Below are 14,698 nucleotides of genomic sequence, written 5' to 3' on the forward strand. Positions count from 1 at the left end.
GTGGAGTTGCGCATGCGCAGATTAGACCGGAGGCGCGGCAGCCATTACATGGGCTTTGCGCATGCGTATGAGCATTACTGCACCGACGGCCATTAGATACAGTACTCCCAAGGGGAACTAAAACCCCCAGGGGCTGCAGTCACATGCCGCGCAACAGCCAATAGGGCAGCGAGGATCTCCTGCTCAGCAGTAGATACATTTGGCACGTTGAGACCACGCCAGTCGGAGCTGGGACACGGAAGGGTTAGGGTGTAGGTGCAGGGTGTCAGTACCCCCTTATAGGCCCCAGCTAGGCCCCGACTCCCCTGTAAGTTTATGGCTGCTGCAGAGACAGGTCCTTAGACAGAGGCACTGCCCCTTTATCTGATTAGTTTCAGGGACACCGCAAAGGATGCCGCGCAGCGGAGGCGGCCTGTGGTCTGGGACCAGACCACCAATGCATAAAGAGACTGTTACGGTGGGACCCTCCAGCTGGATACCACCCCACGTTTAGGCGGACTCATCACTGACGGCGACGTCATGCAATCGGACGCCCCTTGTCTTCCATTGGCGCTACCGGGTTTTAGAGCACCCAGCAGGTATACTCAATCTACAAGTGCACCAACTTTACCACTATTGTGGGCAGCGCTGGATCTGATTATAACGCGGTCTGAGCGTGGCTCCCAATTTAAAAACATCTCCAAGGTTTCTTTTTTTGTTTTTTTTTATATAACATTCAATGCTTTATTGCTAACGGACACACGGACACACCCCTACACCATGTGGGAATTGAACCCCTGGTACTTCATATGCCAGGGAATTCTCTAACTGCTACACCACAGGATTGGTGTGATGAAGCTGTTTCTAAAAAACAAACTTAATATCTACTGCAGTCCATCACCACAAGAGAATATACCTTCCAAACAACTATAGGGTTGTATAAGGAGGAAAGCCTTCCATCCACACTGTGGTGTAGTGCGTAGAGCAATGGACTGGTATATGAAAGATCATGGGTTCAATTCCTGCCTGTGTATTATATAAAATATTAATTTATAAATGATACCATACCATGCAGGAATTGAACCCTGCAGATGCCGGGTAAGTCCTCGCGGATCGCACGCGGCCAGTTATAACGTGGTCTCATTATGTGCAGCATGTGCACGCCGTACTTTATGATGTTTGAGTTCCCCATCCAGCAAGTGGGAGAAAGTAACCCTGAAACAGAGTCTACAGAGACTCTAGCCACAGAAACTGAGATGACTCAAGATCCTATGGAAGGAACCTCCGCTGGTTCAGACAGAGACTGGTTGGCACCTCCCGAAGGAGCAACGGGCAATGGGCCCATGCCTCAGGTACCCTCACCAGTGGCTTCAACAAGCCGGCCACTTGATCCGCGAAGCCCGAGCTTCGTCCCTATAAGAGACATTGTTCACCAAAACAGAGATCTTGTTCACCCCAATAGAGACTGTGTTCACCCCAATAGAGACTGTGTTCACCCCAATAGAGACTGTGTTCACCCCAATAGAGACTGTGTTCACCCCAATAGAGACTGTGTTCACCCAAGTTCACCTGTTATGAGAGGATCTGGGCCTCAAGCCCATGATAGCATCTCCCAAGAAGAAGAGACTGCAGAGGAGACTCGCAGGAGTCAACGAGTGAGGCGCCCTCCCACTAGAGTGGCTTACGATCAGTTAGGGGCACCTAACCTATGAGTCTCAGCAGCCGGCTAAAGACAAGCTGCCTCCGTTATAAATATGGTTATTGAGTTGTACATCATTGTTTAGAGTTTGCATTTGTTAAGTTGTATCTTATCTATGCATTTTTATTATATAATGTTGTGTGTGCATATGTTGTTCCAAAGCAGTGACATTGGGGTTTTCACCAGGGGGAGGATATAACCAGGTCCCCTCTGGCCCCCCGGTTCCTCAGTGCCTTCCCGCCCCCCCCCCTTCCTATTACCTCCAGTAGCTGCGGGGATAGTTGTGGGTGGTCAGGGAGGTGAGCGCATCACCGGAGCTCTGCGGTGGTACTTAATAGAGGGCAACATCATTTTGAGCTTAGTCGCGCATTCGCAGGGTGCCTCGTGCATGCACAGTACCAGTTTAGATGGCCATTAGGAGATAGGCTCCTTGGAAGGGAACTACAAGTCCCAGCAGCCTTAGGGGCTGCTACACCACATGGGGAATCTAGCCAATAGGGCTGCGAGAATGTCCTGGGGCAAGATCGTTACATTTGACGCGCTACCAGAGCCACGACAGTCGGAAGCAGGACAGCAAGGGGATAGGTAAGGTCCGGGGAGAAGTGCTCCACTGGACTAGGCCAGAATACCCCCTTAGGTCCCAGCTATACCCCTCACCATCAGCTTGATCAGCTTGTGTGTTGTAGGGCAGGCCCCAGGCAGGGACGCTTCCTAGCACACTAGTGTTAACCAGCACAGCGGTGACGGGTGCATGTGGTGTGCGCGGCCTACATCTGTGACCAAACCAGGTCACCCACTCAGAGACTATCTTAAGGTGGGACGCTCCAGCTGGAGGCACACCACGAGGAGGCGGATATTCGGTGGAACAGACAGATCGTTGCCTGTTGTTACCCAGCAGCACTCGGGTGCTGAATCCCCGGGAAGGTATCCCTACAAGTGCACCAACACATCTTGTGCAGCGCTGCTACACACTTGGGGGTGGGAATGGCTATTAAAGCCCGGGCACTGGGACACTGGTGCCCCTACAAACAAGTACTGTGGGGATATTCCGCGGGTCGGTATCCGATATACTGTGTTATGGTTAGAAGCATTGTTCAGTAAATACTGTTGCATATACCCTGTGTGTCATTACTGAGCATATTATCTTGGGAGGGGACATCCTACTGCGTGAGGATCCCTCTCAGGTGGAGGCGCTGTTAGTAGATACTGATACACACACTCCAGGCTCCCGGTGGCGGAGGATCAGGCCTCCTGTTTGCCGCGCAGGTATTAGCAGCACACGTAGTCGCCCTGACATAGGGAAAGGGGGCTACATATATGTATGTGTGTATCCGTGTTTCTGCATTTACAATATGCATGTGTATATACAGTATGTGTGAGTCTGTATTTACAGTATGCATGTGTATATACAGTATGTGTGAGTCTGTATTTACAGTATGCATGTGTATATGTGTGAGTCTATTTACAGTATGCATGTCTATATACAGTGCGTGTGAGTCTGTATTTACAGTATGCATGTGTATATGTGTGAGTCTGTATTTACAGTATGCATGTGTGTATATGTGTGAGTGTATTTACAGTATGCATGTGTGTATATGTGTGAGTCTGTATTTACAGTATGCATGTGTATATACAGTATGTGTGAGTCTGTATTTACAGTATGCATGTGTATATACAGTATGTGTGAGTCTGTATTTACAATATGCATGTGTATATGTGTGAGTCTGTATTTACAGTATGCATGTGTATATACAGTATGTGTGAGTCTGTATTTACAGTATGCATGTGTATATGTGTGAGTCTGTATTTACAGTATGCATGTGTATATACAGTATGTGTGAGTCTGTAGTTACAGTATGCATGTGTATATGTGTGAGTCTGTATTTACAGTATGCGTGTCTATATACAGTACGTGTGAGTCTGTATTTACAGTATGCGTGTGTATATACAGTATGTGTGTGTCTGTATTTACAGTATGCATGTGTATATACAGTATGTGTGAGTCTGTATATACAGTATGCATGTGTATATACAGTATGTGTGAGTCTGTATTTACAGTATGCATGTGTATATACAGTATGTGTGAGTCTGTATTTACAATATGCATGTGTATATACAGTATGTGTGAGTCTGTATTTACAGTATGCATGTGTATAAATGTGTGAGTCTGTATTTACAGTATGCATGTGTATATATGTGTGAGTCTGTATTTATAGTATGCATGTGTATATATGTGTGTATGTGTGTGTGTCCTGTCTGTCTGTGTGTGTGTCTCCTGTCTGTCTGTGTGTGTCATAGGAGGAGCTGAGGGGAAGGTATGAGGAGGGGGAGATATGAGGAGCTGGGGGGAAGGTATGAGGAGGGGGAGATATGAGGAGCTGGGGGGAAGGTATGAGGAGGGGGAGATATGAGGAGCTGGGGGGAAGGTATGAGGAGGGGGAGATATGAGGAGCTGGGGGGAAGGTATGAGGAGGGGGAGGTATGAGAAGGGGGAGATATGAGAAGCTGAGGGGAAGGTATGAGGAGGGGGAGATATGAGGAGCTGAGGGGAAGGTATGAGGAGGGGGAGATATGAGGAGCTGAGGGGAAGGTATGAGGAGCTGAGGGGAAGGTATGAGGAGGGGGAGATCTGAGGAGGGGGAGATATGAGGAGGGGGAGATATGAGGAGCTGGGGGGAAGGTATGAGGAGGGGGAGATATGAGGAGCTGGGGGGAAGGTATGAGGAGGGGGAGATATGAGGAGCTGAGGGGAAGGTATGAGGAGGGGGAGATATGAGGAGCTGAGGGGAAGGTATGAGGAGGGGGAGATATGAGGAGCTGAGGGGAAGGTATGAGGAGGGGGAGATATGAGGAGCTGGGGGAAGGTATGAGGAGGGGGAGATATGAGGAGCTGGGGGGAAGGTATGAGGAGGGGGAGATATAAGGAACTGGGGGGAAGGTATGAGGAGGGGGAGGTATGAGGAGGGGAGATATGAGGAGCTGAGAGGAAGGTATGTGGAGGGGGAGATATGAGAAGCTGAGGGGAAGGTATGAGGAGGGGGAGATATGAGGAGCTGAGGGGAAGGTATGAGGAGGGGGAGATATGAGGAGCTGAGGGGAAGGTATGAGGAGGGGGAGATATGAGGAGCTGGGGGAAGGTATGAGGAGGGGGAGATATGAGGAGCTGGGGGGAAGGTATGAGGAGGGGGAGATATAAGGAACTGGGGGGAAGGTATGAGGAGGGGGAGGTATGAGGAGGGGAGATATGAGGAGCTGAGTGGAAGGTATGAGGAGGGGGAGATATGAGAAGCTGAGGGGAAGGTATGAGGAGGGGGAGATATGAGGAGCTGAGGGGAAGGTATGAGGAGAGGGAGATATGAGGAGCTGAGGGGAAGGTATGAGGAGGGGGAGATATGAGGAGCTGAGGGGAAGGTATGAGGAGGGGGAGATATGAGGAGCTGAGGGGAAGGTATGAGGAGGGGGAGATATGAGGAGCTGGGGGGAAGGTATGAGGAGGGGGACATATGAGGAGCTGGGGGGAAGGTATGAGGAGGGGGAGATATGAGGAGCTGGGGGGAAGGTATGAGGAGGGGGAGATATGAGGAGCTGAGGGGAAGGTATGAGGAGGGGGAGATATGAGGAGCTGGGGGGAAGGTATGAGGAGGGGGAGGTCTGAGGAGCTGGGGGGAAGGTATGAGGAGGGGGAGATATGAGGAGCTGAGGGGAAGGTATGAGGAGGGGGAGATATGAAGAGCTGGGGGGAAGGTCTGAGGAGGGGGAGATATGAGGAGCTGGGGGGAAGGTATGAGGAGGGGGAGATATGAGGAGCTGGGGGGAAGGTATGAGGAGGGGGAGATATGAGGAGCTGAGGGGAAGGTATGAGGAGGGGGAGATATGAGGAGCTGAGGGGAAGGTATGAGGAGGGGGAGATATGAGGAGCTGAGGGGAAGGTATGAGGGGGGGAGATATGAGGAGCTGAGGGGAAGGTATGAGGGGGGGAGATATGAGGAGCTGAGGGGAAGGTATGAGGAGGAGGATATATGAGGAGCTGAGGGGAAGGTATGAGGAGGGGGAGATATGAGGAGCTGAGGGGAAGGTATGAGGAGGGGGAGATATGAGGAGCTGAGGGGAAGGAATGAGGAGGGGGAGATATGAGGAGCTGGGGGGATGGTATGAGGAGGGGGAGATATGAGGAGCTGGGGGGAAGGTATGAGGAAGGGGAGATATGAGGAGCTGGGGGTAAGGTATGAGGAGGGGGAGATATGAGGAGCTGGGGGGAAGGTATGAGGAGGGGGAGATATGAGGAGCTGGGGGGAAGGTATGAGGAGGGGGAGATATGAGGAGCTGGGGGGAAGGTATGAGGAGGGGGAGATATGAGGAGCTGAGGGGAAGGTATGAGGAGGGGGAGATATGAGGAGCTGAGGGGAAGGTATGAGGAGGGGGAGATATGAGGAGCTGGGGGGAAGGTATGAAGAGGGGGAGTAATGAGGAGCTGAGGGGAAGGAATGAGGAGGGGGAGATATGAGGAGCTGGGGGGAAGGTATGAAGAGGGGGAGATATGAGGAGCTGAGGGGAAGGAATGAGGAGGGGGAGATATGAGGAGCTGGGGGGAAGGTATGAGGAGGGGGAGATATGAGGAGCTGAGGGGAAGGTATGAGGAGGGGGAGATATGAGGATCTGTGGGGAAGGTATGAGGAGGGGGAGATATGAGGAGCTGAGGGGAAGGCATGGGGGGGGGGGGATATGAGGAGCTGAGGGGAAGGTATGAGGAGGGGGATATATGAGGAGCTGAGGGGAAGGTATGAGGAGCTGAGAGGAAGGTATGAGGAGGGGGAGGGGAACGTATGAGGAGGGGGAAGGGAAGGTATGAGGAGGGGGAGGGGAAGGTATGAGGAGTGGGAGATATGAGGAGCTGAGAGGAAGGTATGATGAGGGGGAGATATGAGGAGCTGAGGGGAAGGTATGAGGAGCTGAGGGGAAGGTATGAGGAGGGGGAGAGGAAGGTATGAGGAGGGGGAAGGGAAGGTATGAGGAGGGGGAGGGGAAGGTATGAGGAGGAGGAGATATGAGGACCTGGGGGGAAGGAATGAGGAGGGGGAGATATGAGGAGCTGGGGGGAAGGTATGAGGAGGGGGAGATATGAGGAGCTGAGGGGAATGTATGAGTAGGGGGAGATATGAGGAGCTGAGGGGAAGGTATGAGGGGGAGATGTGAAGAGCTGGGGGGAAGGTATGAGGAGGGGGAGATATGAAGAGCTGGGGGGAAGGTATGAGGAGGGGGAGGTATGAGGAGGGGGAGATATGAGGAGCTGAGGGGAAGATATGAGGAGGGGGAGATATGAGGAGCTGAGGGGAAGGTATGAGGAGGGGGAGATATGAGGAGCTGGGGGGAAGGTATGAGGAGGGGGAGATATGAGGAGCTGAGGGGAAGGCATGGGGAGGGGGGGATATGAGGAGCTGAGGGGAAGGTATGAGGAGGGGGAGATATGAGGAGCTGGGGGGAAGGTATGAGGAGCTGAGGGGAAGGTATGAGGAGGGGGAGGGGAAGGTATGAGGAGGGGGAAGGGAAGGTATGAGGAGGGGGAGGGGAAGGTATGAGGAGAGGGAGATATGAGGAGCTGAGAGGAAGGTATGAGGAGGGGGAGGGGAAGTTATGAGGAGGGGGAAGGGAAGGTATGAGGAGGGGGAGGGGAAGGTATGAGGAGGGGGAGATATGAGGAGCTGAGGGGAAGGTATGAGGAGGGGGAGATATGAGGAGCTGGGGGGAAGGTATGAGGAGGGGGAGATATGAGGAGCTGAGGGGAAGGTATGAGGAGGGGGAGATATGAGGAGCTGGGGGGAAGGTATGAGGAGGGGGAGATATGAGGAGCTGCGGGGAAGGTATGAGGAGGGGGAGATATGAGGAGCTGGGGGGAAGGTATGAGGAGGGGGAGATATGAGGAGCTGGGGGGAAGGTATGAGGAGGGGGAGATATGAGGAGCTGAGGGGAAGGTATGAGGAGGGGGAGATATGAGGAGCTGGGGGGAAGGTATGAGGAGGGGGAGATATGAGGAGCTGAGGGGAAGGTATGAGGAGGGGGAGATATGAAGAGCTGGGGGGAAGGTCTGAGGAGGGGGAGATATGAGGAGCTGGGGGGAAGGTATGAGGAGGGGGAGATATGAGGAGCTGAGGGGAAGGTATGAGGGGGGAGATATGAGGAGCTGAGGGGAAGGTATGAGGAGGGGGAGATATGAGGAGCTGAGGGGAAGGTATGAGGGGGGGAGATATGAGGAGCTGAGGGGAAGGTATGAGGGGGGGAGATATGAGGAGCTGAGGGGAAGGTATGAGGAGAGGGAGATATGAGGAGCTGAGGGGAAGGTATGAGGAGGGGGAGATATGAGGAGCTGGGGGGATGGTATGAGGAGGGGGAGATATGAGGAGCTGAGGGGAAGGTATGGGGAAGGCGAGATATGAGGAGCTGAGGGGAAGGGATGAGGAGGGGGAGATATGAGGAGCTGGGGGGAAGGTATGAGGAGGGGGAGATATGAGGAGCTGGGGGGAAGGTATGAGGAGGGGGAGATATGAGGAGCTGGGGGGAAGGTATGAGGAGGGGGAGATATGAGGAGCTGTGGGGAAGGTATGAGGAGGGCGAGATATGAGGACCTGGGGGGAAGGTATGAGGAGGGGGAGATATGAGGAGCTGAGGGGAAGGTATGAGGAGGGGGAGATATGAGGAGCTGAGGGGAAGGTATGAGGAGGGGGAGATATGAGGAGCTGGGGGGAAGGTATGAAGAGGGGGAGATATGAGGAGCTGGGGGGAAGGTATGAGGAGGGGGAGATATTAGGAGCTGAGGGGAAGGTATGAGGGGGGGGAGATATGAAGAGCTGGGGGGAAGGTATGAGGAGGGGGAGATATGAGGACCTGAGGGGAAGGAATGAGGAGGGGGAGATATGAGGAGCTGGGGGGAAGGTATGAGGAGGGGGAGATATTAGGAGCTGAGGGGAAGGTATGAGGGGGGGGAGATATGAAGAGCTGGGGGGAAGGTATGAGGAGGGGGAGATATGAAGAGCTTGGGGGAAGGTATGAGGAGGGGGAGGTATGAGGAGGGGGAGATATGAGGAGCTGAGGGGATGATATGAGGAGGGGGAGATATGAGGAGCTGAGGGGAAGGTATGAGGAGGGGGAGATATGAGGAGCTGGGGGGAAGGTATGAGGAGGGGGAGATATGAGGAGCTGAGGGGAAGGCATGGGGAGGGGGGGATATGAGGAGCTGAGGGGAAGGTATGAGGAGGGGGAGATATGAGGAGCTGAGGGGAAGGTATGAGGAGCTGAGGGGAAGGTATGAGGAGGGGGAGGGGATGGTATGAGGAGGGGGAAGGGAAGGTATGAGGAGGGGGAGGGGAAGGTATGAGGAGGGGGAGATATGAGGAGCTGAGAGGAAGGTATGAGGAGGGGGAGATATGAGGAGCTGAGGGGAAGGTATGAGGAGCTGAGGGGAAGGTATGAGGAGGGGGAGGGGAAGGTATGAGGAGGGGGAAGGGAAGGAATGCGGAGGGGGAGGGGAAGGTATGAGGAGGGGGAGATATGAGGAGCTGAGGGGAAGGAATGAGGAGGGGGAGATATGAGGAGCTGGGAGGAAGGTATGAGGAGGGGGAGATATGAGGAGCAGAGGGGAAGGTATGAGTAGGGGGAGATATGAGGAGCTGAGGGGAAGGTATGAGGAGGGGGAGATATGAAGAGCTGGGGGGAAGGTATGAGGAGGGGGAGATATGAAGAGCTGGGGGGAAGGTATGAGGAGGGGGAGGTATGAGGAGGGGGAGATATGAGGAGCTGAGGGGAATGTATGAGGAGGGGGAGATATGAGGAGCTGAGGGGAAGGTATGAGGAGGGGGAGATATGAGGAGCTGAGGGGATGGTATGAGGAGGGGGAGATATGAGGAGCTGGGGGGAAGGTATGAGAAGGGGGAGATATGAGGAGCTGAGGGGAAGGTATGAGGAGGGGAAGGTATGAGGAGGGGGAGATATGAGGAGCTGGGGAGAAGGTATGAGGAGGGGAAGGTATGAGGAGCTGAGGGGAAGGTATGAGGAGGGGAAGGTATGAGGAGGGGGAGATATGAGGAGCTGGGGAGAAGGTATGAGGAGGGGGAGATATGAGGAGCTGAGGGGAAGGTATGAGGAGCTGAGGGGAAGGTATGAGGAGGGGGAGATATGAGGAGCTGAGGGGAAGGTATGAGGAGCTGAGGGGAAGGTATGAGGAGCTGAGGGGAAGGTATGAGGAGGGGGAGGGGAAGGTATGAGGAGGGGGAAGGGAAGGTATGAGGAGGGGGAGGGAAAGGTATGAGGAGGGGGAGATATGAGGAGCTGAGGGGAAGGTAGGAGGGGAAGATATGAGGAGGGGGAGATATGAGGAGGGGGAGATATGAGGAGGGGGAGATATGAGGAGCTGAGAGGAAGGTATGAGGAGCTGAGGGGAAGGTATGGGAGCTGAGGGGAAGGTATAAGGAGGGGAGGGGAAGGTATGAGGAGGGGGAGATATGAGGAGCTGAGGGGAAGGTGTGAGGAGGGGGAGATATTAGGAGCTGAGGGGAAGGTATGAGGGGGGGGAGATATGAAGAGCTGGGGGGAAGGTATGAGGAGGGGGAGATATGAAGAGCTTGGGGGAAGGTATGAGGAGGGGGAGGTATGAGGAGGGGGAGATATGAGGAGCTGAGGGGATGATATGAGGAGGGGGAGATATGAGGAGCTGAGGGGAAGGTATGAGGAGGGGGAGATATGAGGAGCTGGGGGGAAGGTATGAGGAGGGGGAGATATGAGGAGCTGAGGGGAAGGCATGGGGAGGGGGGGATATGAGGAGCTGAGGGGAAGGTATGAGGAGGGGGAGATATGAGGAGCTGAGGGGAAGGTATGAGGAGCTGAGGGGAAGGTATGAGGAGGGGGAGGGGATGGTATGAGGAGGGGGAAGGGAAGGTATGAGGAGGGGGAGGGGAAGGTATGAGGAGGGGGAGATATGAGGAGCTGAGAGGAAGGTATGAGGAGGGGGAGATATGAGGAGCTGAGGGGAAGGTATGAGGAGCTGAGGGGAAGGTATGAGGAGGGGGAGGGGAAGGTATGAGGAGGGGGAAGGGAAGGTATGAGGAGGGGGAGGGGAAGGTATGAGGAGGGGGAGATATGAGGAGCTGAGGGGAAGGAATGAGGAGGGGGAGATATGAGGAGCTGGGAGGAAGGTATGAGGAGGGGGAGATATGAGGAGCAGAGGGGAAGGTATGAGTAGGGGGAGATATGAGGAGCTGAGGGGAAGGTATGAGGAGGGGGAGATATGAAGAGCTGGGGGGAAGGTATGAGGAGGGGGAGATATGAAGAGCTGGGGGGAAGGTATGAGGAGGGGGAGGTATGAGGAGGGGGAGATATGAGGAGCTGAGGGGAATGTATGAGGAGGGGGAGATATGAGGAGCTGAGGGGAAGGTATGAGGAGGGGGAGATATGAGGAGCTGAGGGGATGGTATGAGGAGGGGGAGATATGAGGAGCTGGGGGGAAGGTATGAGAAGGGGGAGATATGAGGAGCTGAGGGGAAGGTATGAGGAGGGGAAGGTATGAGGAGGGGGAGATATGAGGAGCTGGGGAGAAGGTATGAGGAGGGGAAGGTATGAGGAGCTGAGGGGAAGGTATGAGGAGGGGAAGGTATGAGGAGGGGGAGATATGAGGAGCTGGGGAGAAGGTATGAGGAGGGGGAGATATGAGGAGCTGAGGGGAAGGTATGAGGAGCTGAGGGGAAGGTATGAGGAGGGGGAGATATGAGGAGCTGAGGGGAAGGTATGAGGAGCTGAGGGGAAGGTATGAGGAGCTGAGGGGAAGGTATGAGGAGGGGGAGGGGAAGGTATGAGGAGGGGGAAGGGAAGGTATGAGGAGGGGGAGGGAAAGGTATGAGGAGGGGGAGATATGAGGAGCTGAGGGGAAGGTAGGAGGGGAAGATATGAGGAGGGGGAGATATGAGGAGGGGGAGATATGAGGAGGGGGAGATATGAGGAGCTGAGAGGAAGGTATGAGGAGCTGAGGGGAAGGTATGGGAGCTGAGGGGAAGGTATAAGGAGGGGAGGGGAAGGTATGAGGAGGGGGAGATATGAGGAGCTGAGGGGAAGGTGTGAGGAGGGGAAGGTATGAGGAGCTGAGGGGAAGGTATGAGGAGGGGGAGATATGAGGAGCTGAGGGGAAGGTATGAGGAGCTGAGGGGAAGGTATGAGGAGGGGGAGATATGAGGAGCTGAGGGGAAGGTATGAGGAGCTGAGGGGAAGGTATGAGAAGCTGAGGGGAAGGTATGAGGAGGGGGAGGGGAAGGTATGAGGAGGGGGAAGGGAAGGTATGAGGAGGGGGAGGGGAAGGTATGAGGAGGGGAGATATGAGGAGCTGAGGGGAAGGTAGGAGGGGAAGATATGAGGAGGGGGAGATATGAGGAGGGGGAGATATGAGAAGGGGGAGATATGAGGAGCTGAGGGGAAGGTATGAGGAGCTGAGGGGAAGGTATGAGGAGGGGGAGATATGAGGAGCTAGGGGAAGGTCTGAGGAGCTGAGGGGAAGGTATGAGGAGCTGAGGGGAAGGTATGAGGAGGGGAGGGGGAGGGATGGGGAAGGTATGAGGAGGTATGGGAAGGTATGAGGAAGGACGGGGATGGTATGAGGAGGGGGAGGGGAAGGTATGAGGAGGGGGAAGGGAAGGTATGAGGAGGGGGAGGGGAAGGTATGAAGTGGGGGAGATATGAGGAGCTAAGGGGAAGGTGTGGGGAGGGGAGAAGGAGGGATGGGGCAGGTATGGGGAGGGATGGGGCAGGTATGAGGAGTGATGGGGAAGGGATGGGGAAGGTATGAGGATGGGAGATATAAGGAGGGGGGAGAGGGTAGGTATGAGGAGGGATGGGGCAGGTATGAGGAGGGATGGGGAAGGTATGAGGAGGGGAGATATAAGGAGGGGGGAGAGGGTAGGTATGAGGAAAGGATGGGGAGGGAGAGGTATGAGGAGAAGAGGTATGAGGGGAGGAGAAGAGGGGGAAGTATGAGGGGGCAGGTATGAGGAGAGGAGGGGGAATATGAGGAGGGGGGGATGTGTGTGTGTGTGTGTCACTGTGTATGCACGTATATTGGGGAGGGAGGTTGAGTGTGGGGAGGGGAGAAAAATACATGGGGGTGGGGCTGTAAGAGAGAGGGGGGGAAGGAAAGGGTGAGAGGGGGGGAAGGAAAGGGTGACTGGGGAGAGTGAGGTGGGGTGAGAGTGAGGAGGTGTGTGAGAAGGGGGGCAAGGCCGCCAAAACGTGGGTAGGGGCCCCGGTGAAAACGTTCTTCCTGGGCCCCGGGAAAGCTGTCTGCGGCCCTGCATGGCAGTGATGTCACTGACTGCCACGAGGAGAGCAAGAGACCCTATTTTGTCTAATTAATGCCTAATTTTTTTAATTTAATTTTAATTTGTTAATTATTTTAATTTTAATTAATGTCTTCATTATTTATATACACGCAAACACCCACTGCAGGGCCCACCTCCTATACACACAGACACACACTGCAGGGCCCACCTCCTATACACACAAACACACACTGCAGGGCCCACCTCCTATACACACAAACACACACTACAGGGTCCACCTCCTATACACACAGACACACACTGCAGGGCCCACCTCCTATACACACAAACACACACTGCAGGGCCCACCTCCTATACACACAAACACACACTACAGGGTCCACCTCCTATACACACAGACACACACTGCAGGGCCCACCTCCTATACACACAAACACACACTGCAGGGCCCACCTCCTATACACACAGACACACACTGCAGGGCCCACCTCCTATACACACAAACACACACTGCAGGGCCCACCTCCTATACACACAAACACACACTACAGGGTCCACCTCCTATACACACAGACACACACTGCAGCCCCCACCAACGGGACGCATTATGGTGCCGAGGCATCACGTGAAGCCACATTGTCATGGCAACATGTCACCGCCTGACGTCAGTGTCTCGTTGTCATGGCAACGGGGTGCATCACGTGATGTAATTTGTTTTATAAATAATTTTTTATTGTGTCCCGGTTTTTCATTTGGAAAATCTGGTCACCCAATCTATATGTGTGTGTCTGTATGTATGCGTGTCTGTATGTATGCGTGTGTCTGCATTTACAGTATATATATATATCTATGTGTGTGTGTCTGTATGTATGCATGTACATGTATGTACAGTATGCGTGTCTGTATTTATGCGTGCCTGTATGTATGCGTGTGTCTGCATTTACAGTATATATATGTCTATGTGTGTGTGTCTGTATGTATGCATGTACATGTATGTACAGTATGCGTGTCTGTATGTATGCGTGTCTGTATGTATGCGTGTGTCTGCATTTACAGTATATATATATGTCTGTGTGTGTGTCTGTATGTATGCATGTACATGTATGTACAGTATGCATGTCTGTATGTATGCATGTCTGTATGTATGCATGTACATGTATGTACAGTATACATGTCTGTATGTATGCGTGTCTGTATGTATGCGTGTGTCTGCATTTACAGTATATATGTCTATGTGTGTGTGTCTGTATGTATGCGTGTACATGTATGTACAGTATGCGTGTCTGTATGTATGCGTGTCTGTATGTATGCGTGTCTGCACTTACAGTATATATATATATATATATATATATGTCTATATGTGTGTGTCTGTATGTATGCGTGTCTGTATGTATGCATGTACATGGATGTATATGTGTGTGTCTGTATGTATGCATGTCTGTATGTATGCATGTACATGTATGTATATGTGTGTGTCTGTATGTATGCATGTACATGTATGTATATGTGTGTGTCTGTATGTATGCATGTACATGTATGTATATGTGTGTGTCTGTATGTATGCATGTACATGTTTGTACAGTATGCGTGTCTGTATGTATGCATGTACATGTATGTATATGTGTGTGTCTGTATGTATGCATGTACATATATGTGTGTGTCTGTATGTATGCATGTACATGTATGTACAGTATGCGTGTCTGTATGTATG

At 53.1% G+C, this 14,698-nt stretch overlaps 1 protein-coding gene across 1 annotated transcript in view; it reads right to left on the minus strand.

Annotated features, from left to right (window-relative positions):
• TPP1 (tripeptidyl peptidase 1) overlaps window positions 1-14,698 on the minus strand; it is a gene marked incomplete at its 3' end in the record, with an annotated part of 105,013 nt that overhangs the window by 89,156 nt on the left and 1,159 nt on the right. The window lies entirely within an intron of this gene.

This window comes from Ascaphus truei, unplaced genomic scaffold (assembly GCF_040206685.1).
Source record: "Ascaphus truei isolate aAscTru1 unplaced genomic scaffold, aAscTru1.hap1 HAP1_SCAFFOLD_535, whole genome shotgun sequence".
NCBI classification, from domain to species: domain Eukaryota; kingdom Metazoa; phylum Chordata; class Amphibia; order Anura; family Ascaphidae; genus Ascaphus; species Ascaphus truei.